At 35.5% G+C, this 27,877-nt stretch overlaps 1 protein-coding gene and 1 pseudogene across 6 annotated transcripts in view; one reads left to right on the top strand and one right to left on the bottom strand.

The window, feature by feature from the left end:
- Positions 1-27,877, bottom strand: part of SEMA3A (semaphorin 3A) — a 465,420-nt gene that overhangs the window by 391,312 nt on the left and 46,231 nt on the right. The window lies entirely within an intron of this gene.
- On the top strand, positions 16,260-23,077 carry LOC306667439 (protein FAM204A-like; annotated as a pseudogene). Its single transcript has 2 exons — positions 16,260-16,407; positions 22,494-23,077. The product of its transcript is annotated as a protein FAM204A-like (transcript).

Below are 27,877 nucleotides of genomic sequence, written 5' to 3'. Positions count from 1 at the left end.
AAAAGAGAAGTTGTGCTCCATTTGTGCACAATGAGTTGAAAAGCATTCTGCTATCATGTATAACTAATTAGAACTAATTTTTAAAAAAGGATGAAAAGAAAATATTCATATGATTGGTAGAACAATGCAATGCATAAAAAAAATACCAAAAAAAAAAAAAAAACCCACCATAAAAACACAGATATTTTGAAATCATTGTTACATGCCAGGAAATAATACCCACATTTTACATGTGGTATCTCTGTTGATCCTCAAAGCAGCTCTGTGCATCATTTGCGTCTCTGAATCTATGAAGTAGGTATTGTTATTCCTAATTTAACATATAGGAAAACTTAGACTCAAGGTGATACATGCCACTCCACTATAAGTTTCTGATACTGATACTTTATTGAAACTTATAAATATACTTATAGCTTAACTTCTGATGAGCTTGAGTAACATATTTAACAGCAGTTTAAAAAGTAAGTTAATTTTGGGCTGGGGTTGTGGCTCAGTGGTAGAGCATTTGCCTAGCACATGTGAGGCATTGGGTTTGAGCCTCAGCGCCACTTGAAAATAAATAAATAAAACAAAGGTATTGTGTTTGTCTACAACTAAAAAAAAAAAAATTAAGTAAGTTAACTTGGGTATCTGTTTACTTGTTTTATGTTTTTAAAGCCAGTTTTCTAATCAAGAAAATACCTTATAGTTTTCTAATCAAGAAAATTCTAATCAAATATATAGAAGCAATGCATCTCTTGATCCCAATCCTAAACTCCCTTAACCATTTCTATTTCCCATATGCATTGACATTTTAAATACTCAGTTTTACAAAGATCAATGTAATAATTAGCTCAAGTAGGATTCCTCATTAAATGCCTAAATCTTAGGAAGTAGAATCTTTACATACTCTCAAAGTAACACCCAACAGATACCTTGATAAATACACACAATAAAATGTGATTTTATAATAGATGAATCCTGCAGAAATCATCTTACTAGTATCTTTAAAATCGAGGCAAATTGTTATTTTGTGACTCTGTTAGACTATCAATGTACAATATCATCAGTAGTAGTATTGTCAAAGTTGTTTAACATTATTTTAATCATGACTAAACACTCTGATACATCCAGACAGTGTAAGATTTTATCAGACAATTAAGTTTTATTCTTTTTTTTTTTTTAAACAAAAGGAAAAAAGGCAATATCATAAAAATAAAAAGGGATGAAATGGAAGGTGTCCATTTCCACATTAAAGGAAACAAAAGAGACATGTATAACGATTACTGTACAGGATGTTTAATTGGATTTAAAGTTGAAATAATAAAGCAAATAAGAAAAGAGGTAAAAAGACTATTCTTGAGACTTGGGGAAATTTGAATAAAGACTGTCTTTGGTAAAATTAGTGTTAAAGCTTAATTTTCAAAGAACTGAAAATCAGTACACAAATATAAAATAAAAACATCAAAAACTTTTATTTATCTCATCAATTAATAAGGCAACCAGTAAGCTATTCAAGTCAATCCAAATATTAAGACTTAGGTTTCTACAGGTAAATTAATTTAAAAATATTGGGATAATATTGCTAGATTAGATAGGAACTAGGGCAATTAATTATTGTATTTGGGCTTATCTTTTGAAACAGACAGAAATCATTTGCATCAGTTATGGTTTGGATCTTTCATGTCTCCCAAAGACCCATATGCTAAAGGCTTGTTTGCTAGCCTGCGGTACTTTGAGGAAGTAGTGGAAACTTTCAGAGGTAGAGCCTAGTGGAAGGAGGTTAGATCATTGTAGGTGTCTCCTTCAAGGTCGTATTGCAATCCTGGCTCCTCCTCTTTATCTCTTTTTACTTCCCAGCTTCCCTGACTTGAGAACCTTCCCCACCCCTTGCTCTCTGCCATGATGGTCTTCCTCTCCACAGGCCCCACAACAACAAAACCAACCATAAAGGGAAACCTCTGAAACCGTGACCCCCATATAAACTTTTCCTCCTAATAAGTTGTCTCTTTTGTCTATTAACAAATATGAGAATTTTTAAATCTTACATTATTGTATCAAAGTTTTGAGTATGGTAACAGAATTGCCATTTTTGAAGAAGGCTATCCTCGTTTTTAGAAAATACTTGCTGAAATATTTAGGAATATTTAGGGATTATTTTCACCATGTTTGCAATGTGCTTTGTAATGAATTAAAGATACATTAGGAAGGTGGATAGCAAGTGTGGCAATACTATTAATACCCAATGAATCTAGGTAATAGATTGTTAATAGTTATTAATTTCTCTAATCTCTAGTTTCTATGTAGGATTGAAATTATTCAAGATAATTGTTTGAGGACATAAATAATGCAATATTTGGCATGTTTGGTCATTTTTTCTTATTTATCTACTTATTTTTTATATATATTTTTTAGTTTTAGGTGGACACAATACCTTTGTATAGTTTTAAAATTTTTATGCGGTGCTAAGGATCAAACCCAGGGCTTCATGCATGCTAGGCGAGCACACTACCACTGAACCACAACCCCAACTCTCGTTTTGTTGTATTTAAATTTTAATGTTATATCAGTTTGCTCTAGAATGTGTCCTGGTTTTCTAGGCAGGAAAATGTCCAGAACTTCAAGTATAGCTTATGAAGTGAGAGGTTATTTTTAGTAGCTTTCACATTCAAATTTGCTACTTACACACCTTGTACCCTTAGGTAATTTAATCACACTGTCTATGCTTACTGTTTCATTTGTAGGAGGTAGAGCGCCCAAATTATCAAGTACATATTTAATGTTTATTACTAATAAATGCTGTTTTGTTTTATTAGTAATTAAACTAGTAGTGTTCATCTAGCTGACTATATTTTTTAAATTTGTTTAAAGAACAATGTGGTTCTAATTCAAAAGTTCTCAGAAAGTATACACTTGTAACATAAATTGCTTTTATTGACTTACTAAAACATTCAACATCTTTTGTTATTGACTGGGTCTTCAGAACTTCAATTTATTGGTACTCATTATTGCTTTCTGATCAACATCTCTTAAAGGCAGTATGTTCAAGTACATTTAGCGAGGACATGCAAAGGTCTGGAGTTTGAAAATTTCTCAAATGTGAAGCTTTGGAATTAATACAGATTTCAGTGAGTAAAGATGATAGCTATCTCAGACTATCAACTTTTAGTTTGAAACTTTTAGTTGGAAAAGTTATAGAAAATTAAGATTCAAAACCCATTTTAAATGCTCTCAAGTTTTCTTCCTTACTTTGAAGTTAGAAAGGTATAATTTAAAACAATATTTGGAGAAAAGGCTTTGGAGTAAAACACAAAGAAAAAGATGACGCAGAGGCTATTCATTTATTTTTAATCCATATGGAGTCACAGCTCCAATATAGCAGGCTAATTAGAAAAACTGATTCTGTTCCAATGAGGAATACTATTTAATTCCTGGCTTGCTCATCAAGGATCCCATGGTACTTGCAATTTTAAAGGAAAAATCCTTTTAAATAAAAAACCTTAATTTGCTTGATTACTGTATCCAGCCATAGTATTTTGAGATTTAGGCTTTATGCTAAACTTCTGTTTCATTTGGCTGCATTATGAATAGATATTTAATTCCAGTTCAGAGAATTCCTGTTCATTCCAATGATGAATAGAGATTACTTTACCCATAACATGATCTAACAATGCTCTACTTTGTTACAAATAAATAGTTCAAAACTCTCTGATATTCTGTGCACCTTACAAGTCCACTACAAAATGTAATCTTATAATAAATACAGGGTGTTACAATGTCGTTTGGTCCAAAAGTGGTAAGGTGATGAAATATTCCTTTAGATTTCTGAATTAATAATGTTGTGTAAAATCTTTACATGATATAAGACAGGGGCATTTACTTTAAGGCTTCTGAAAAAATAAATTGGTACAAATGAATCATAGAAATCAAAATATAACTAATTTATGTTTCTATTACAAAATTTTGTTTTATTTTGATTCTTATTTTGAAATTTTCTGTTCAAATTTTTTAATTTTTTAAGGATTTAATTTAATTACATGGAGAATATATTTATTACTTGTATTTAAATTTATCTTATAATAATAGATTATCAATTTTTAAAATGGCATTTTTTCAATTATTTAACTAGTTATCACTCTTAATAGTCAATTATTTCTAGGTATCAACTTAAATGTGAAGAATAGCAACCTAATTGAAATTATGTTTAAGAACACTACTATTATTTTAAGTGGGTTTAGAGCGAATGGGTGGACAGCAGTCTCTTCACAGATTTAGATTTCAGACAGGATGGTTCATAATTATGGTTGAACACTAAGTGTTTATATTTAACAATATGTACATAACAACTACTACGTGTGCCAAGCACTTATCTAATGATTTAACTAATAGTAATCATTTATTCTTCATGTCTACCCTAGCAGGTACTATGATAGTGATTAGAGTTTTTCATACATGATTTTTTTTTCATTCATCTTATATGGTATTATTTAGTTTCTCTATGGAGTGAATTGAGGTATGGCCACGAGGCATTCTTTGGTCAGTGTAGTGGAAATGATGTGTTTCACCTGAATTCTGAATAGCCAGTATAAGATTTTTTTCTCTAATGTTTGAAGAGACAGATGTCTACTATAGTCTGGATCTTCAAATTACTAGTATAAGTTGGTATGCTCTCTTACAATATTCCACAAATGCGGCAAGAACGTAAAAATAGTTTTAAGCAACCAAGATTTGAAAATTTTCATTTTAGCTGCATAACTTAATATAGCTTAAATGATAATGCCCTATGTTTTATTATCTCTATTATATACTTGAAGAAACAAGCATGGGGAGGTTTAATGACTTTGCCAAGGAACTGAACTCTCAGAAAAAGCAGAACTTTCTAAGGGTGGAGCAACAATTGAGTATAGCTCAAAATATTGTAAGGCAAATACAAATCTAAAGCTGCATGAGACAAAAGAACACAGTTAAGATATAAAATAAACTGCCTAAAGCCTAGGAGGAGAAGCTGGAGAGAGAGTTCTATGGGAAAGTAATGTATAGCACTCAGAAGTGCTCTTGTAGACTGTAGGATTCACAAGGCCACACCCCTGTCCACAATAGAGGACAGGATCAATAAAGACTTGAGAATATCATAAACTTTCACATCTGCTTGATCTCTGTGAGAAAAGTACCTGAACTGTAAGATTCCCCTTTGTGTTCAACAGCAAATTTGAGCACTATAAGCAGAAGAGAAGGCTAAAGCAGAGTTGTAAACAACATTAAAAAAAAATCAAAGCAAAAAATCCAGTAAAGAAGCAATCTTCAAACACTGGGAGAGATATTGTTTGTTTATTGCCTTTAGAAGTCAAAATAGTAGATGAACACAGCTCAAGGCACTGAAAATTCAATGACCATATATGACACCAAATGCTGTTTGAAAAACAGTTTGGAAAAAATCACTGAACAAATTATAATTGAATCTTCCTCAACCAAAAATAGCAAGTTCTGGAAAAAGAAAATTTTGCTTTTCAGAGTTTTCATAGAATATTATTCAAATATTTAGCTTTGGATGAAGCCATACAAAGGAAAAGTAAAATATATTTCATTTATAAGAAAAAATATTGAACAAAAAAAATTTACCTGCAGAATCTTACACATTGGATTTACTACAGATACTTCAAATAAACTGTCTTAAATGTTCAAAAATTTCTAATGGAAAGATGGACAAAGAACTAAAGGAAATCAGGGAAAATATGTATTCTAGAAATGGTGATATTTGAAAGGATAGAGAAATTAAAAGATGGAAAAAAATAGAAATTCTAGAACTAAAAACTATAATAGCCAAAGGAATATTCATTAGAGGCTTGTAAAGAAGTCTTGAGTAAGTAGAAGAAAGAATCAGTGAGCCATAATAGGTCAATTGAAATTATTCAGTTTGAGGAGCAGACTATAAACACTGAAGAAAAGTGAACTAAGTAACCTTTGAAATAGAAATAGTATATGAAGATTAATGGCCAGAGTTATGAAAAACATGAATCTACACCTTCTGTTCAGCAAATTCCAGGTAATATAACCTCAGAAGAAACCCACACTGAGACATATTCTAATCAAACTCTTGAAAACCAAAAAAAAAAGAGAGAGAATTTTGAAAGCAGCAGGAGAGAAGCAACTCATCATGTATGAAGGATCTTTAAGTGCTTTTTTTAAAATCATGGAGGCCATGTTTGGTGGGATAATATTTTTTAAATGTCAATAAGAATTTTGTGTCCAGCAAAACCATCTTTCAAAATTTAAGAAGAAACTAATGCATTTCCCCATAAAAGCTGTGAGAGTATCAATCTACCTGCCCAGAAGGAATGTCAAAGGGAGTCTCTCAGATTGAGCCATAAGGGCATGAGACAACAACTGGAAGAAATACAAGGAAATAATGTCCTCCAATAAAGGTAAACAACATAAGTAAATAAAAAAATAGTATTGCATTTTGGGTAACTCTTTTATTTCATTCATGATTTCAAGAACAAATACATTAAAATAATTATAAAAATCTATGTTATTGGGAACACAATACAAAGAATTATATTTATGACTAGAACCACATCAAGGAAGAAAAGCTGTTTAGAAATAAAATCTTTGTACATTATGGAAACTACTCGATATACTAAAAACTAGATGATTATAAATTTAGGATGTTAGTTGTAATCCCCATGGTAACTACAGAAACAGTTCTAATTCAGGCAGCTTAACCATTCAGTCAGTATTTTTAACCATGTTATGCTACTGCTCATTGTAATAGAGTATTTTAATGCATTCATTCATTCATCGAACAATTAAGTATTTTGACCTGCTAGTGATTAATATTATAATATATTCTGGAATTATGTTGCTGACTAAAGTATAAAACTTGCCTTTTTGTAGATCATAGTTTAATTATAACATTTTAATTTATTACAACTTAGACAAATACATAAAATAACTATTTCTACTTACTAAGTACAATGTAAAAGAAAATACGTTTTTGTACTCTTGGTGATATGAGAATACTATGGAAAAACTGTGGAAAAATTTATAAGTATTAGAACTGAATGTGAATTTTTCACTAGGTGAATATTAATAAGTTTTGAATTATCTCTGTATCTTTCTGGCTTTATTTCCTATCTTTCTTCCTTTGTAACCACATTGGTTTTCTTGCTATTTCTTGAAATCACCTAGCACATTTCTGCCTTGAAGTCTTTATATTTGCTATTCCTTCACCCTAAACATGTATGCGAAACCTTGGTGCTCCATACCTTTTGTATACCACTTCACCAGAGAGGTCTCTGCCTACCTGGTACAACAGAATTAGATATCTTCATAGACACTTTATACTTTAATTTTCTCCCCATATCTTTATTTATTTTTTGTCATAACAAATATCTGTATCTGTAGCTACATCTCTATTTTCATTTGCTCATTTTATTTGTTTTCTCTAGTAAATATAAGGTCTAGGAAGCAAACATTTTACCACTTGCTCATTTATGTATATCTAGTTCCTAGAAAAATATCAGATCCCTGGTTGGCCCTCATTAAATATTTGTTAATTGATGTGGTCAATGAATTGCAGCCAATATTACATAGTTTCATTTCACCTAGGAATTTAGTAGAATGAGTTTAACACTGTACTAGTTATGATGTTGTAAGATTAAGGGGATCTTCAATATTCTCTCAGTCTGCCCTTCTGCATTTAGATAAAGCAATTTGTTTTACAATTAACAAGAATATATTCCTAAGGCCACTCTTCTTCTTTCCCAATATTAACTCATTAACTATAGGATTCTTACAAATCTGTATTAATTATTTGCTAATAATCTTTAACTTTCCCTTCTTCACTATTGGAGAAAAAATTGACATCATATTCATTGTAATAACTTTTGATACTTAAAGAACTTTATAACTTTTAGTAATAATCCTTACCTTTTCAAAATAAATACTTCAGTTTTTATATTAGGGTTAATTTTATACTTTCAAATTCCTCCTTAAACTATTCTGGATTATGATGGTTTCATTGTTGGTACATATGCTGTTCTCCATTATGAAGTACTTTTAACATAATAAAGCAAAATGTTGACTAATCAACAATACCATAGTTACAAATGAGGAGAGTAATCAGGGGGGAAATGTTGGGAAATGCATAATAAAAAGTTAATGCTTTTGTTTTAGACAGTTTTTTTTCACTGCTGCACCGATAGACCAGAGGAGAATAATTAGGGGAGGAAAAGTTTATTTGGGGCTCATCTATGGTCTTAGTCCATAGATGACTGACTCCATTCTTTGGGGCCAGAGGTGAGGCAGATTATCATGGCAGAGGAAAGCAGCTCAGGACATCACACAAGGAAGCACAGAAAGAGACAAAATATATACCCAAAGGCACATTCCCAATGAGACATCCAGCATGCCCTACCTGCCAACTGCTACCAACTATCAGGGGATTAATTCACTGATTGGATTAAGGCTCTCATTACCCAATCATTTCACCTCTAAACCTTCCATTGTCCCACACATAATCTTTTGGAGGACACTACATATCTAAACCATAACACTCTTAGAATGAAAGTTATGCCATCTAGTAAGGAAAACTAAATCCCCTGTTAGTGGGATTCTGGGATGTATAGTTTTTCAGTTATTGCAATAAAAGCTATCTCATTTATGTATGTTTCCTAGAGGCAATTGAATAGAACCTGGGTAAATTCTGTGATCAGTTACACTCACCTGCCTTGACTCTCAAATCACCTTCCAAAATAAGACTGACATTTATAAGTTGATTGTAGCCTACATTATCATTTTTTAATCAAATAATGGCTATCACTAAGGATCCCAATAGCTTAAAATAAAGACTTGATTATTAAAACTTTGTATTATTTTGATCTAATGAATATCTAACATAGTTAAACCACATTTTGTAAATGAAATATCCACCCATAAGTAGAACTGAAATACATCACCTTTTCAGATGCTATGAATGATGTACTAGATGTTCCATTCACTATGATTGGGAAATGATAATACCAATCAAACTGGTCATTTGTGCTGCTACACCACAGATTATCTATGTCTGATAAGAATTACACAAGAAAATACTTATGCAAAAAGTATACTGCAGTGTATTCCTATTTCCTATTGTTGGCAGATCTATATCCATTTATTCAGAGTCTACAAATTCCAAAATAACAAACATTTTGGTGTTTTTAAATATCACTTTAAAAATAATGCTGGTACATATACTCCTCTAAAACTATAGGATTCTCCTGAAAATCATCACAGTCTCATCACTGAGTTGGTAAGATAAGGAAGAAAATACCATCTTCTTACACCTTATGCTGCTCTAAATAATTACAGTTAGACACAACTGCTCATGGCAGCTTCAGAGAGTACAATGACACATGAGAGTAAATTCTATTTGTCCAATGTGGCTGAATAATTAATACAAAAAAAGCAACAACTAGTTAATTTATATTGGATTAATAAACTTCAATAATGAGACTATTATATTCTCCAGAGCAAAATGTAACTGTGCAATTTAAAGAACTTTAATTACAGCATTTGGTTCAATAAATAACTGCTTTGTTATAGAAATCTGTATGGATTTAGATAATCAAGCAAAATATTCTATCAACTTGTTATGTTTGGAGGTCATATTATTACTTCTCTTAAATGAATTATATATTTGTCTTATCTTGTCACAGCTCTGGGAACTTCTTAATATTTATTATAAATATGGGAAAAATAGAGAAATATGCAAAGATGAATTATATGGTTACTGAAACATGATCAAAAGAACAAATACAATGTTTTATATTACTGATGAAATTATTTCTTTCATGTTTACATCAAATTTCATTTTTACATTAATTTCAAACTTAATGACCACTAATCACAGATATTTTACTCCTTAACACATTTATATTATAGTGATTCTACTCTAGTTGTAAAAAAGCAAACTATAATTTTCATATAATTTTAAAATTCATTTAAACATTAATTTCAGGGATTTTATGGTATTATTTCTGTACTATCACTTGTATCCTAAACACTTCCCTATGTGTAATTATCTGCAAATTTCATTTGTATAAAATTTGCAGCCTTATTTTTTAGATTGCTAATGTAATTCTCCATTTAGGTCATTTCACCAAAATTGTGTATAATTTATCAGTAAAAAAACTTTACTAATTAGATACTGCAACTTTAAATAATTTAGTAAATATGACATGACTCTCAAAAATAATTCAGCTAATATTAAAATTTTTTACATAATAGAATATAAATTGCTTAATTTGAGGGAGAAAGGACCAGAGTAAGATTTCCCACCTTTGTTTCAAAGGAATCACAACTCTCTATAAAAAGCTATTTTTCATTTTCTCTGAAGTTTAGGGGTTCAAAACAAGATGGTACTCATTGTGAAGTTCAAAGGTAAGGTATAAAAGAGGAGGCACTCACAATCAGGTTCATGTTCTCCCACAAAAGAAAACAATAAGGAGTTCAGAAGAGAAAGACAGTAGTTTTAAGCAATTGAAGATAATTCTGGTAAGAACTTGAGATTAATAAGCATATTTTAAGTTACTGGATGGGAATCCCTATTAGTCCCTCCATCAGAAAATGTTATAATAATTAACATTTTACATACTACCTGTATCTTTCTGGGTCTAAAAATCATTTCTGTGTTTTTCTACTCTATTTCTTACAGTGATTGTTACTGCAAAATTAAATTAATAGAACATTTTAAAGTTTTATAAATTCAATTTTGTTTTTGTAACAACTGTGTGAATAAGAGATTACTGAATCATTTGAAATTTTAAGCTATTTTACAGGTAAAAGTTGAAAATTAATATAGCTGATTAACAAGAGAAAAAGCTATACTATGTATTACATAACATGATTAATTGGTAAAATTTGAATTAGTAAAAGACAGAATTTATTGAGGAAGAGAGAGAATTAAAGTTTTTAAATAGTGTATTTGATTACATATTATTCAACTTTTTTCTCTCCTACCCATTTTAATCCCTATTCCTCAAAATAGAAAGACAGAACCTAAGCATTTTGGTGGGGCATAGAAAAGGGCATAGGATATTATCCTCCAACCATGGATGTCTGATCAGGTAAAGCACCCAAAAGAAGACATGGAAAGGAGAAAAAAGGTGAGAATATTTGCATCATCTTAGTTTACTTTACCATTGATAATGCTGGTGAGAAGAGAAAAAGTGAGTCAGGGAAGTGACATGGACTGTTTTTTCCTTCTGATCAAATTGTTGACAAAATATCAGTAAGTACATATTAACCGGCATAAAAATACCACCATGATATTTGCCTAGGAGCTATGGCAACTTTACTTGCAAGTAATGAAGACAGAAAGTGAAAGTGTACACATTAATCTTTTTTAAAAATAGCTTTATTCATTTATATTTTATGTGGTGCTGAGGATCAAACCCAGTGCTTCACATGTGCAAGGCAAGGGTTCTACCACTAAGCCACAACCTCAGCCCCCACACATTAATCTTTATACCTATTACCTCACTCAAAATGTTGAGGCATGTGGGATCATCATGTTGTCAATATAAATGGAACTAACGTAAACCTAATTTTAGAAACTGTACCTGTTATAATTCTTTTAATTTCATTACATACAACCCATCTTTTCTTTCAGTTGCCTTTCATTTTTTTAAGTTTCATTCTTCCTGGGCACTGTAATTATGATACAACATAATAAAAAGGCAACATGCATATTTCAATAGCCTTTAACTATTAGAACAATTGAAATGTAATAGAATTTAGATTAAGACAAAGTGATCAACAAAAATTTTAATGTATATATTATCCAAACTATATTTTGCTAAATAACACACATTTTAAGCAGGGATATGTTTTGCATAACAACAATGAAACTCCTACAATAAGAGTTTATGCTTTTTGGTAAATATACATGATAATTAAAGAATAAAAATAGGTAAAATATCACAGAATGGGCAATAATAAAAATTATTATAAGATCTAATTGTTATAAGGAGATTACAAATGATCAATTTTAGCAGTTACTTAGATTATTAGTGTCATTCAATATGAGAAATAACTAATAATTCTAAATTTTCTTTATGTAACAGTAATATGAACCTATGTTTGATGGCTTATTAAAAAATTAGGTTTCCGATGATAGGCACCTGGGAAACAGCTTAACTCTGCTTTTTATTGTGTTTAAGTCAGTAGTTTTGGCAAAATAAAGACAAACAACTTTATAATAGTTCTCAGATTTAATCTTTTACAGCAATTTAGATTCACAGCAAAATCAAAGAATACAGAAATTTATCATATACCTTCCTTTATAGTATCAACTATATAATAATTTTAAGAAATTCATGGGCTGAGATATACAAAATGTCCTACCACAGTATCATTTTCCCACGTGTCAGTTGATATAATGGAGTTTAACATTAATAGCTACTATGCAGTTATTTAGAGAATTAATTTCTCCTAATAATCTGGCTGCCCTAAATATTTTACACATAGGGCAGCTCTAATTAAAAAACATATTAGGGTTTTTTTAAACTTTCATTTAAAGTTTGTGTGTGGAGGAAAACTTAGTGCATTTAAACTTTCTTTTTCTGTACATGAACATTTGAAGGGCAATTTAGTTTTCACCGTTGATTGATCAACACCTAATTCATCAAATGATAGTTCATGAGTACTATTTGATGTTCAAGGAGACTTGCATCTGATACCCTTTTTTAAAATTTATTTTAATTAAAAATCATAAATTTACATAGGGCAATGTTGTTTGATTCATTCTGTTATTTTTTTCCTTTCCCCCCAACCCCCCACCCCTCTTTTCCCTCTATACAGTCCTTCCTTCCTCCATTCTTACCACCCTCCTTTTAAAACCTTTGTTCTTTGAAGCAGGAAGTCATGCTTTTTCAAGCTTAGAATTGAACTAATTTTCAGGAAATTTCTAAAAATTTAGAATTCACTATATATAAAATATTCTTAATGAAAATAGCATTTCATTGATATTTCCTTAGGCTACAATGAGAAGGAAGTAAAATATAATACAAAGTACAGGGAAAAAGTAGAAATCATGTATTTATAGCAAAGCTACCTAAAATTGGTGACAAGATTGGACTTATTAGATATTTTATTAAGAATTTAAGCATTACAGAATAATGGATGAAGCCAGCTTCAATAATTAGTAACCAAAGGGAGTGCGGTAAGATTTAATTAATGTAAAAAGTATTCATTGATATTTACAGTATAAAGATTAAAAGCTGTAAGAACAACCTGTCTTCAAAGAACTTACAGTTGAGTAGAAGAGGAACACATGTAGACAAATAACATTATGATAAATAAATGAATAGAACTATTTATGAAAACAAAGGCAAAAGTTCTCTCCAGAAAATTTAGGGCATGTTATATAGAGGATGTATAGTTTGCAGTTGAGTACCAAATGGTGACCAGAATTTTTTCACATACGCAGAGGAAGACTATGGATTATTAACATAAAAATACCATCAGCAGATGGTATCAGTGTGGCAGAGTGATTTCATTATTGTAAAGCTGGATTAGAAAAGCAACTCCATATATGTTAGTAGATTATAGTGGAGAGAAAACAGGTGCCATATCCCTAGACACCATGTAAAAGTACTTAGACAAAGCCTAGTAATAATGGGAGCCATTGAATATTTTAATGAAGAAGTGACATGACAAGATATGTGTTGCAGAAAGAAAATTAGAATGGAGACATAGTTAATCAATATTCTGTTTCTGAGAGTGGTATCCCTAATGTAAATTATTTTCTCTCCTGCTTCATTAGTCTAATTTTTCTGTTTATTATTTATAATATTCTAACATTAAAATTATTTTCTAGTCCTCTGCAATATGCATGACATTTTAGTATGCTAGGTACTTCAGTTTATTCTTTGAAAAATGCTAAAACTTTTTAAGACTGATTTCTAAAATTGTTTTTGAATTCTAAAATATGAGTTCAAATTAGTATGTTATAAATTTTCATAATATTTAGGCTTATTTGATACTTTCAGTTGGTTTATGTTTATGATTTTAGCATAAGAAATAATAAAATCATGTTGATTTGAATATAAATTGCTTTCAGAATGCTTTTCTTAATGCAAATATGGCAAAAATAAGTGTATTTACAATTTATTGAGATTAAGTTTAAGCCACATTTTCCTTCATAAGGTTACTTATGTTCTTCGAGGGTATAAATATTAACTTTTGTGTACATGTGGAATCTATGAAAAAAAAATGATTGATTCAGAAAAATGTTGCTTATTTATCCAAAAGTCCTTTCATTCATCTGTCCCACATATTTTTAAGCTGCCATTTAATGTTAATTTTCAGTGATTCAATTCCATGACAGGAATAGAATCCCAATGACTATCATCTAAAATAGCTTTTCAGCTCTTTAAAATTCTGTAGATGATCCCTCTGAACAAAAGATCACAAGGGGTTTTTACAATAGGCTCTCTGGATGTTTGAAGTGATTCCCAAAGAGGTCAAACTAAGATGATAAATAGTAAATCAAAGGAAATAAGCGCTAGTAGTTAATCTTTCTTGGAAGACCAGCTATAATACAAAAGGAATAATAAGATAATCTAAATTAGTCAGAAATAGTAGGTGGGATTTGGTTCCATTTGAGCCAGTTCTTAGTTTTTATTCCTAGTATTGAAGGTTATTCCCATCTTTGATCATTCTCCTTTGAATGTTTCTTAACAGTCTGATGTACATCATTTATTTAAACTGGTATTGTTACTAGTCCTTTTGTAATAAACTCATAAAATTGGATATAATTTCCCCCTTATAGTACAGGATATTGCATTTTAAAAGCATTTGAAATTTAAAAGAAAACCATTTAAGAAAGATTTTTAATAACTGGCTATTATATTATGATACACAAAAATAGAATATTCCAAAGAGATGGAAATTTCTAACTGGGAATGCCTAAAGAAAATACTTTGAAATGTATAGTAGTTCAATTGACAGAATAAAAGCCAATAGAACATCAAAAGACTATAACATGTAAATTTATGTTACATGTTAATTTATTTAAATGTAAATTTATTTTCCACAATGAGAGTGCTTATATAAAATTGAGAAATAATTGCTTTTAATAGTTTTGCAGTCCAGTCTTGTTTCCCTGGCTAATGTGGCATTAATTGCTCTTCTACTAAGTTCTGTTAATTTTTTTAGAAAGCTTTAAAAATGCTTTATTTTATATCAGAAAATGAAAGTTGATGGTTTAATTGATGAATGATGGATGAAAGAATTTCTAAAGGCTGCAGACTGAAGTGTAAGCTTTGTTAATCTAAAGGAAGTTAGTACAATTCTCCCAGCAGCCAACAAATATGTATCAACTGTCTGTGTCCTAGAGGTATTAAATAGGAAGATTAAAAAAATATTTGGAAACACAACACTCAAGAAATTTGCAGAGTTAAAATGGTTTGGATATGAAGTGTTCTCCCAAAATTCCTGTGTTAATACAGGAATATTCAGTGGTGAAATGACTAGATTATAAGAGTTGTAACCTAATTGGCCCATCCTAATTTGAATGGATTAATAGAGTGGTAACTGTAGGCAAGTGGGGGACAGGGTCTAGAGGAGGTAGGACACAGGTAGTATGCCCTGAAAGGGTCCGACTTCTCTGTAACTCTTCCCACTGCCTTTCCTACATAATATTCTGCCTCATCTTGGGCCCAGAAGAGTGAAAACAGGTGACTATGTTCTGAATCTCTGAAACCATTAGCCAACATACATTATTCCTCCTCTAAGCTATTCTCATCAGATATTTTGGTAGTAATGAAAAAAAACTAACACAAACATGTTCAAAATGATATTATGGGTGTGTATGTGTTTAGAGGTGTATATTTCAAAATAAAAATAGCAGAACATGGTCCTTTGACATTGTATTTTAGGCTCACTAAATTCAAATAACTTTCCAAAAACTTTAAGATATCAAAATAATGTGCTAAAATGAAATCCACAGACAACTAAGTCTATAAATATACTATATGTACAATGGTAAATCTGGTTATCATATAGTTAAAATTTCTCTACTCAATGAAGCTATTTGGACCAAATGACTTTTCTGTACGCATGAGTTTGGGTCTAACTTAATGTGTGAACTGCTTTATTAAGTGAATCAACAGAGATTTCCAGACAACCATTGGAATACCATGACTTTCAAAACAAAAACTGAGTGGCAAGAATATGTACCCCATGGCCTGAATAAGAAAGATGACTAGAGGCACAATGTTGGAGGGATCTTAAGATGGATGCCGGGCAGCCACCTCCTGACTGAAGAAAAGATGTGGTGTGGACTGCTGGCTCCTGGCCTAAATAAAAGTGATATTGAATCAAATTCTGAAGACAAAGCCACACTGGAGAAGTCTAAACTTGACTTGTTGGGACTAATGACACGTTAACTAACTCAGGCTGACTCCTTACTTCCTGGCAGGTGAGCAAGATCAAGGCCTCAAAGGTGGTTTCAAAAGTTAATGACGATAAATCGGACCACCTTCAGGGATTGGTTAACAACAGTTCCGTGAATGTGATCATCTCGTGCTTGCCATATAGTCCTATGGGACTCTCACCTGCGTGAACTCCCTGTGCCTTGCTGACCTTTAAGCTGATTGGTTCCCGCCTAGCCCCCACCCTACATAAAAGCTGTGTGACTTCCTCAATAAACGAGTTCCTGCTGTGACTGGTCTCCCTGACGCGTCTGATTGTCCTTCACCTGGAGAGCTGGGTGCAGATGGTCAGTCAGCCCTACCTTTCCCAGTCTGGCTTTATTGGGGAGTGCTCCTTTCCCTTGTCACTGGTCGAGAAGAGCAAGGGAGCTAAAGAGTCCAACATTTGGCGCCCAACGTGGGGCACCTTGAGGCTTATTCAAAGAAGCCTCGGGCAAAGTGAAGGAGCAGCTATGAAACTGAAAGTACCAGCAGATTGGGCTAAGTGAGTTCCGAGGTAAGGGCATCCCTGAAAGGATGGGGCAAACGCACACCACATATGATGACCCTGCACTCAAGGCTCTTAAGCTTATGCTAAAAAGTAGGGGCCTTGAGTTTTCTGATACACAGGCGGAAGAAGCCTGGGATACCTTTACTCGGGTGGCCCCTTGGCTTCCTGCCGCTAATCTTTTTGACTGGTCCACATGGGATCGTGTAGAACAACTTGTTAGGAAGAGGGAAATCAATTTAGTGGAGGGTCCCCCATTGGGAGTCTACCTTACATTATCTGCCCTTAAGACCTGCTTCTCTCCAGGACCTCCCAAAGGGGGCTCCAAGGTTCCCCCTAAAGAGCCGCCACCTAAAGAACCACTGGCTCCTCCCATTGCATCTCCTTCCAGAAACTTGCCACATAGTAAACAACGTTGGGAGACCTTTAATGAGGAGCCCAATCCATCTCCATCCGCTCCTCCCAAGGTTGAGGATCTTAAAGGAGAGCCCTTCAACCCATTGGATATCATTTTTGGTGCTTCTAACATGCCCATGGCTGCATCTGATTCTAGGGCCACATCAGACTCCAATGAAAGCCCTCGCCCTCCTCCTTATTGCCCATCCTCACCTGGGGAATGGTTACTACCGCCTCATCCAAAGGAACCACGAGGGCAGCCAGCCTCTACACATAGCGAGAGCCCACTTCTTCCCCTGGGAGGATCATTGCCACCATCTTGTCTGGATGGCGGGAAATCTTCCTGGCGGCTATTTTATGATACTGGGACAGAACTCACTGACTCTAACCTCCCCCCTCCCTGTATGGCCTTCCCGGTAAATGCTAACCCAGGGGGTAACTGGCCTGCTATATGGTACCCATGGGAGGCACAAGATTCAAAGGAACTAAAGAAAGCTGTTTCAGAGGATGGACCCAATTCCCCTTGGGCTGAAACCATCCTCTAGGGCCTTGCCCACCAGCAGTGCACCACTCAGGATTGGAAGAACCTAACTAAAGCTGTCCTTCCTGGTCCTTTAAATCTAAAGTGGTGTGCCTTTTTTAATGAAGAATGTCATGCTCAGGCTGAACAGAACGAGGCCACTAACCCTCCCGTCCCAGTTACTTATGGGATGCTCTCGGGGTTCAGTGACCAATTCTCTACTGGTCTCTTACAGGCTGTCATCCTGGTCCCATATCAAGAACAAGTAAGAGCCCTAGGATTAGCGGCATGGAAAAAGCTAGAAGAGGGCCCCTCAGAACCCCCCATTGCAGGGATTACCCAGAAGGCAACTGAGGACCTAGCAACCTTCATTGAAAGGGTAGAAAGAAGCCTTCAGAGAAAATTTCCTCCAGGGCTCCTAAGAGATCAATTTGTTAAAATGTTAGTTTGGGAAGGAATGACTACTGATCACAAATTGGCCTGTGCAGGGATGAAAGATTGCTCCACAGGAAGGTAGATTGTGGCTACCAAAGATATTGGCACACAAGCACATCAGTCTCAATCCTTGGTCGCAGCTCTACAGGCCCAAACTGCCTCACTTACTGAGGCTCTCACAGCAGCCTTGTCACCAGTTGCAACTAAAGGCAAAGGAGTATGCTATGGCCACGGGCAACCAGGCCACTTCAAGAGGGATTGCCCCACTGGTCGGATGCATTCTGAGGCTCCGCCCGGACGCTCTACGGGTTCAGCTCAAAGGCCACACCCCCAATCCTAAAGGCCACTGTTCCAATGACACCAGCCATCCAATGACTCCCAGGCCCCCCAGTATAGGTGGAACAGTGGCCATTACCCCGAAATAAGTTTGAACATTTAAGAGATATTATACAAGAACAACTGACCTTAGGTCATTTCAGACCATCTCTAAACCCCTGGAATAGTCCAGTTTTGTCATTCAAAAAACATCAGGAAAATGGAGGATGCTTCAGGATCTCAGGAAAATTAATAGTCGTATGGTTCTGGTAGCATCCCCTTTAAGGGGTCTTCCCTGGATCCACTCTATCTCAAGTGATCTCTTGCTTCTTGTTATTGATATCAAAGATTGTTTCTTCTCAATACCACTCCATTCAGACGATTGTGAGAAGTTTGCTTTCTCAGTGCCCTCTACCAATTACCAAGGGCCAGATGAACATTATGAATGGGTGGTTCTACCCCAAGGCATGGCTAATAGTCCTGCCTTTTGTCAACATTTTGTTTCTGAGCTCCTTCAACCCCTACAAAAAAGACCACAAATTACCTTGTATATTTATATGGATGATATTATTGTAGGAGCCACTAATGCCTTACAACTAAGCTCTGCATACAAGGAACTCCAAGGCCTTTTGGACAAAGGAGGACTACATATATCTAATGATAAAGGCCAAACTCTATCCGGTTGATTCAATACCAGCCTGAAGACCCCCTTAGCCTCTGGATTCTCCCCGGTTCTCAGCTGTCCACTGCATCCCTAACTCAGTGGGGAGAGCTCCTTCAATGGATACATGCAGTAATGGGGGGGGGGGGCCCCTAGGGTCTACGCTCACCTTGACCAATTGGCCACCCTTAGACACTATGGAAAATAGCCTGATGTTTTGACAGTGCCCTAATGCCTGTCAGATTTTGAGTGGGTTCAAAGGAATAACAATAGAGTATCCTGAGCATTGGAGGGCTTCTTAGGGAAGGTTGACTGCCATTATGGGTCAACCAAATTGGTGTCCTCATTTTCAAAACTGAAATGGGTACCCCCTATACTTTTTACACTAAACCCCTCCCTAAAGCTGTAAATGTATTCACAGATGGAAGAAAAAAGGGATCTGCTGTTGTAATTTACACCCCCCCCCCCAGATTAGTGAAAGAGGAAGTGATTACCCATTTTGAACCAGTTATTGGGTCAGCACAATTTAAGGAGTTATATGCAATTGCTATGGCCCTAACTCAAGTACAAAAAGCCATGAATCTTTTCTCAGACAGCCTATATGTGGTAAACCTACTACCTACATTGGTCTCCTCATATATCAAGTTAGATAAAAATCCTATTACCCCCTTGATGACCATCAACCAGAACAATACTCTCTGCCTCATGATTATTGGACTTCTCATCATCTCTCTTCTGACATTCATCCTAGGCATCACATTTTGGGATGTTTACTGCAAGTATTCTAATCACACTGAGAGCCTCTAATTCACTATGAGATCCCTACTCCAATTCACAGTCTTTATGATTATTCAAGGGAGCCCCCTAAGAGCTTTCCGCTTCTACTCCTTTAGTAATCCATGTCAAAATTGTGCCACTGTTTCTCACCTTGCAACCAGGTGCGTTATACCTCAAGACTCTCTTGCTCACTGTCTCAGTGGGCCCCCCCACGGTAAGTGAGTGGCCATAGTGGTTGCTACCTCTGACTGTGGGGTCAAAATAGGGGATAGTACCTGCTGAAAAAATCTGCACCCCCTACCTAGCAAACCTTCAGGCCCCTGCCCTGTCTTAAGGCATGTACAATGGCCTATAATTCCATGCCGGCCTACTGCTATGGAGTTGCCTCTCAATGTAAAAACAACGGGGGGCAAATTCTGTGGACCATCCAGTCCAAAGGGTCTCAAAGGGGCATTGAATTTTCATGCCCTGTGGAACAGCTTAAGGACATGTGCTGGTACCTCCTGCCTCCCCAGGGCAAAATGATGGAGGCAGGGTACAAGATTGGGCACGAGATAAGCAAATTGATAGGACTATACAAAAACTAGCAGAATCAAGCCCTAGGTTCCCTGTTTATCACCCCTTAGCCTTACCAGAGCTAAGGGGAGAGCTCAACCTTGATCCTGAAACTCAGGCCATCTTGCAGGCTATGTTTCAGCTTTTAAATCTCACTACCCCCCACCCCCCTTGCAGAAGACTGCTGGCTTTGCTTTCGCAATGGACCCCTTAGGGTCATGGGTCTTCTGCTAACCCCTAATGAAACCATAACCTTCTCCAGTTGCCCTATACTGCCCCCCTGGGCGAAATATACATACCCCCCTTTGGCTCCCCCAAGGTGACCTGTTTTCTTCCTAGCTCAACCTCTAATCAAACTGAGGACATGGGGTCTTTGAACCCTAATATATGCAGGAAAAATGTCACTATTCCTGCTGCAAATACACCCCTATGCACCCCAAATGGTACGGTCTTTTGTTGTGGAGGACCAGCATCCAATGTGCTCCCTGGTAACTGGACAGGAATATGTGCTCTTGCCCTCTTATTCCCAGAGGTCACAATCCTCCCAAATAATCGGTCCCTACCCATACCATCTGCGGAGCATCCAACCCACAAGCAAAAAGGGCAATAAATGCTATATCCCTCCTACTAGGAATAGGAGTGGCCACAGGAGTAGGGACATGAATTTCAGGCATAAGCACGTCTCTCGCTCTCTATAACAAGTTTTCTCAACAGATAATTGACGATATACAATATGTTGCCAGTACCATCTGAGATCTACAGGCTCAACTTGATTCCTTGGCCACTGTCATCCTGCAAGATCATCGTGGTTTGGATCTGCTAACTGCGAAGGAAGGAGGGCTTTGCTGTTCCTTGGTGAAGAGTGCTGCTTCTACTCCAACTGCTCTGGCATTGTACAAGATAAAATAAAAAACCTACAAGATCTGGAACGTCATAGGAGTGTGCTCCACTCTAATTTCCTCTGGACTGGGTTACACGGGTGGCTCCCCTACCTCCTCCCACTTAGGCACCGCTAATCACCATTATCCTTGTGTTCACCTCTGGGCCTTGCATAATCAATAAGCTTATCCATTTCCTGAAAAGCCAGGCTAAGTCTGTGCAGCCCATGGTGGTCTGACAGCATTATACCGCCCTTCCTAATGATGATTGGGAGCCCTATAGGGTCATGAATCACTCGTATCAGGACACTGGGGTCTAAGTGTCTCTCCCTTAAGTCCTGCTCCTCATGAGGGGCCTGCCTGAAGTGCTAAGGTGGTAGTCAATGACAGGTAAGATCCTCAGAGGAGGACAACCTAAGACAGACACACCTTCAAGTAAGGCAGACCCCAAAACTGCTATGATGATATTCCATGACAGGTAAGACCCTCCCAGGGGCAACCTAAGACAGACACACCTTTAATATAAAACAAAAAAGGGGGATATGTTGGGACTAATGACACGTTAACTAACTCAGGCTGACTCCTTACTTCCTGGCAGGTGAGCAAGATCAAGGTCTCAAAGGCGGTTTCAAAAGTTTAATGACGATAAATCGGACCACCATCAGGGATTGGTTAACAACAGTTCCAAGAACATGATCATCTCGTGCTTGCCATATAGTCCTATGGGACTCTCGCCTGCGTGAACTCCCTGTGCCTTGCTTACCTTTAAGCTGATTGGTTCTCGCCTAGACTCCACCCTACATAAAAGCTGTGACTTCCTCAATAAACGAGTTCCTGCTGTGACTGGTCTCCCTGACGCATCTGATTGTCCTCTGCCCGGAGGGGCTGGGTGCAGGTGGTCAGTCGTCCCTACCTTTTCTGGTCTGGCCTTGTTGGGGAGTGTTCCCTTTCCCTTGTCGCTGGTCGAGAAGAGCATGGGGCTAAAGACCCCAACATTGACTTACAGGATAAGAAGGATGGAACACAGAATTCTCAAGTTTCCCAGCAGATGGACCAGAAACAGAAACAGAGGCCAATGCAGATGCACATAAAGAATGTCCTTCTGGAATTTCCTTAAATTTGTGGAATAAATTTCAGGAATTGCATAAAAAATATTCTGAACAGAAAACCACAACTTCAAGATTTAGAGGGAAAAAGAGAAATACTCCAGAAAAGATAAATTGAAGAATGAAAAAGAATCTCATAGTGAACAGACTTTAAACAAAACCCAATGGAAAGAGCTCACTCAGTACTTTGGAGACAATGATAGATTTAAACCCCATGTTAAAAAGAAAAGGGTTGAGGAGTCAGGTCTTGAAAAGTGGATAGACCAGGCTATGGAGGAGTGGGATGTTGAGAAGGCTGAAGAACTAAGCAACCAGCCTGCTATTTGAGAGCTTGGTGCAAAAATAGCCAAAGCAATCACCTGTCACAAGTTTGTAAAAGCCAAAACGGAGGCTGAACATGCTCAGGCAGCTTGAAAAAAAGAAGAAACTTATATGGGGATTTGAAGTAAAGAAGAGATGGGTAACCAAAAGCAACATGGGATATATGTAATTTGTCAGTGTTCTTCAAGACACTTGAAGACTACTGTGCTCAATTTACTGAAAAGATTTCCTACTTAGGTTAAATATGTCAGGAAATGATAGAAGTAGAAAAAAGTAAGCATAAAACTTTGGAGTTGATTATCAATTCTTTTCAGTCGTTTTCTGAGGAGTTCATTCAATAGTGAAGCATTTTGTTATTTGTGTGAGAAACCTAATCATACATACAAGAAATGAAATAGGATTTTATTTATTTACTTGTATAGACATACAGTATAAATCAATTTTGCTTTACATGTGTTTGGTATAGCATAGCCTGTAAGGTCCTTGTACTTTCTTATCTGTTCTTAGAATAACTATACTTTTTCTGGAATCAATCATGTTTTTAAGGCTGGCTTTTGTTTATAATGGATTAGTCATACGTGCAAGTAAGTCTCAATTAATGCTGCCTTTACAAATGATTTTAATTATCCTGATGCCATCAAAATAACTTTTTATTGTTATTGGAGGCACTAGAGTTGATTTTCATAGTCACATATTAAAAGCAATTGATTAATTTTTGCATACCTTCAGATTGGTTACAATGCAAAGGGAGAGGGAGGTAATATTTGGAGGATGATTTAAATTCAGCTCAGCCTAGAAATGTTTTTCTAAATGTCTCTTGGCCTTGTCATTCTTCAAAATTGGGAGATGATTCTTGGAAGAGAAAGTTGTAAAATTACATTAAGCAGACAATTATAACTCAAGATAACATAACTTTGAATTGTCTAAGAATGGTTTGTTTTTATTCTCTTCCCCATTTTCTCCTTAAAAGATGGAATGAATGAATGAATGAATGAATGAGGCTGAAGAGAGGAACAGTCCCACAAGAAATAGTTTTCATTAGATGAGTGTTTCATAGTCCTAATGGAAGGGGCTTTGAGAAATCAGATGATAACTGGTAAGGAGTCACAGTTGATGCTACATTATAAACAGTAATAACACTTTATGCATTAAAAAAAACAGAAAGACAACTGGCTATCTGAAGCTTGCTTCTGTAGTAATAAGATGGCATCCACCATACAAATAGGAGTTTGAGAGATCATAACAACCACTTTGATGTTTCACAGTCCTTGAAGCTCATAGTCTATATCTTGTACGAAAATATTTTGATAAATGCCTGGTGTGTCATTTGGAGATTAAACCCAGGGCCTTGCACATGCGAGGCAAATGTTCCATCACTGAGCTATACTGCCAGTCCCAAGTTCTCTGTGTTACAGTTCACTTTTTTGAATATATAATAAGACTACAATCTGAGAATATTTATGTATCTCAATGATATAAAAGTTACTAAAGGAGAGGGATTTCCTGCAGGAATCCTCCAGTGTTAGAGGGACCTCATCACGTGACAAAATGAAAGACCACCAATGACAGTGTGAACACTAGGAAGGCAGAACTGGAAACAAAATGGTAAGAAAAATCCTTGTTTTTTAATAAGAAGGCAGAACCTTATTCCTTATTGCCTGAATGTTGAGTTTCTATATTCAATGACTTCTCTGTTGGATCTCTTATGGACTTACAATAATGAGCATTAACCATCTGCACATCTTGGGCTGTTGTGATTTAAAGAACTGGAAATAAAACAATGGCAAATGGTCTTTCTTCTTCCTGTTTGCAACACTAGAACATATGTCAAAATTTAGAGAAAGAAAATATACATATAACCTCCCACTCTATTTTTCCCTTTTTTTTCTGAACCCAGGAACAATTCACTGTGTTAGGATATAGAGAGTACTAGGGGACATCAAAGACTTAGAACAAGTGAAATTCCATGTACCTACATGGGCAAATTTCACCTTACTTTTATTCCTGTCTTAGCTCTAGGTTATATTTCAAAAAGTGAAACTATTTTGTATTTTAGATTACTGACTGCAATACTGGTTTTATTTACAGTGTTTCTACTGGGCATAAGCTAGGCAGCAGTTCTGACTATTTTATTTTGACAGATCAAATATGTCTACTATGAAAATTTCTGGATAATGTTTGCTATTAAGACAGAGCCATGAAAATAGATATTTCTGATGAGACTTTTCAAACAGTGACTTTCAAAGGTTAGCCACCCACCAAGAAGATTTAGATTAAGGCTATAAAAAGCTTGCTTGTGGAATTACTCACTGTTAGAGAGTGGAAAGGGAATTAAGTCTGTAATACAAAAGAAACTGGGGCAAGATGATGGTGTGTGTGAAGATTTCTGACAATGTTAACACTGCTCTATGATCATAAAATACAAGGCAAATGGAATTCATATTGGATTATCGAATCAATAATATATCTACCTTCAATTAATGAAAAATTTAAATAAACCTTTTGAGATTAGAAAAATGTAATTAGTAAATACATGACTTGAAATAGAGCCAATGAATTTCATTCATATATTTGCATATTTATAAGCACCCACCCTGTACATACTAAACGCCAATATTGGAAAGGGATACAAAAGTAAGCAAATGTAGAGAAAAGAAGGGCAACAGGTAAGGAATTATGTTGTTAAAAAGCAATACACAGGTGGAAGATTCTGGGGAAATGGCAGAATATGAAGCAGCAAGAATCTGTCTTCTTGCCTAGACAACAGATTAAACATGGGCATGTTGTGTTCTGATGTAAGTATTTGGGGAACTCTGGAGTCAACTAAAGTCTATTCAAGGTGTGGTGGCATATGAAGATTTCTGACAATGTTAATTAAATGCTCTAAGATCATAAATCTTTCTGGGTAAGTTTTATGGTAAACTGTGATCAATTTTGGTCATTTTGAGCTCTTTTCACAGTAGGATCCCTTTCCCTCATCACCATATCAAGCACTTGTAACTTATTTCTGGAGAAGTTTGAACAACTTTTGGGAAAACAGAGTATGTCCAAAAGACATTGGCTTCCAGATGTCATCATTCTGTTCTGATTCCTGATTATTCCTTCTGATCACAAAGGCACAGAAATTGTTGCAATTCCCCACCCACCTCTGGCGGATGATACTTCCTGGATATCTAATGGGCTGGTGTCTCACCCCTTCATTTTCCCTTCTTTCCTTTTAAACAGAAAGACATTGAAGACTTGAGCATTAAAAGCAACTACACATACAAGGGGAAAATGACTCTCACTGCATGCACAAGAAGGCAAAGGATCGGAAAAGGTTTGAGACGCATTTAAGTTTGTATCTGAGGTCAGTTCTCAGTATGGAGATTACTTAGCTACTTAAACAAAGAAATCAGTAATCCCTGTATGTTGCCGCCTGCAGCAACAATCTCGCGATAATTTATCGGAGGTGGACTGGAACTGAACTACTTCTATTACCTTTATCCAGGCTACTTCCTTGCTTATTTGCTTGTTTTACTAATTTATAGAGTAAGAGAGGCTTTGCTTATTTTAGTTTTAGAGGAAGAGAGGCTTTGAGAGGAAGAAAGACTTTGCTTAGAGGAAGAGAGAGTTTGCTTAGAGGAACAGAGACTTTGCTTAATTTTAGAGGTGCTATTCTTTCAGAGGTCTACGCTTATCAAAGGTCTACTGCCTCTTAAAGTAGGTTGCTTCTTGGAGGTGCGGAGTGGGAGCAGCATGCAGCCTGCGTCCTACAACCTGCGTCCCCCCCCCCCCCCCCATCTAGAGGTGTGTTAGTTCCGTGCTCTGCGATTTTCACTCTGCGATCTGCGACCTAGAGTTGTCTGCCTAATCCTGCGTCTGCGACCTAGAGGTGCTTGCTCAGTTCTCAGTCCTGTGATCTATCAGAGGTGCTGCTTATCAGAGGTGCTTCCTATAGGTGGGTGTCTTATATACCGAAGGCAGCCAATCAGCTTAGGATTAAGTAGCATGGTTGGAGCATGCGCTACGGTACCAATCAAGAAAGAATGAGGAACATCTGTTGACCACTAGCGTGGAGACATTAACTAATCAGGCAAAAGTAGATCATGCCCTGTTAACACTAATTATGCACCACCTCATGGCTCAACGCCAGCTACCATCCTAGGGCTCTCTGCACCTGTAGAGAATTTGTTTTCCAGAGGTATTGCATTATTAGATTTCAAATGTCCAGTTTTCAACAAAACATACAAAACACCAGAGAGCATGGTCCATTTAAGGGGAAAAAAAATCAACAGAAATTGACACAGAAAAAGATCTTTGATAAACATACTAGACAAAGACTTTTAAATATCTGTCTTAAGGACATTCAGATGGCTAAGGAAGACATGAATAAAGTAAAAGAAATTATATATACACAAAATAGGAATATCAATAAAGAGAAACCAAAAATGAAATCAAAAGAAATCCTGTAGTCAAAAAGGACAATAACTGGAATGAAAAAATTCACTAGAGGGCTTCAAATTCAGATATGAACAGGCAAAATAAAGAATCAATGAATCTTAATATAAGACAAACTTTGAATTACCTAGATTAAGGTATTAAAGATATTTACACATCCAACAATAGACCATCAAATATATGAATAAATAATATAAATAAATGACTAATAGAAAATTTTCACTCTAGAGAATAAATGAAGAAACATAAATAATTCTAAAAGATTTGCAGGACACCTAAAGGACATTCAGCCACAACACATTGTGGAACTCCAGAAAGAGAAAAGAGAAGCAGAAAGGATTTTGAAGAAATAATGGTGTGAATTTTCCAAATCTGATGAAAGACATGAATATAAACACCCAAGAAATTTCATTATTCCAAGTGAAATTAAATCAAAGTGAATTAGATGAAGACATCTTATAATAAAAATGTTGATAAACCAAATATAAAAAGAAATTTAGGGTTAACAAGGAAGAAGTGACTGGTCAGA

This window comes from Sciurus vulgaris (assembly GCF_902686455.1).
Source record: "Sciurus vulgaris genome assembly, chromosome: 8".
In the NCBI taxonomy this organism is placed as follows: Eukaryota; Metazoa; Chordata; class Mammalia; order Rodentia; family Sciuridae; genus Sciurus; species Sciurus vulgaris.
The sequence above is the reverse complement of the archived record's forward strand: the minus strand, read 5'-3'. Positions and strand labels throughout refer to the sequence as shown.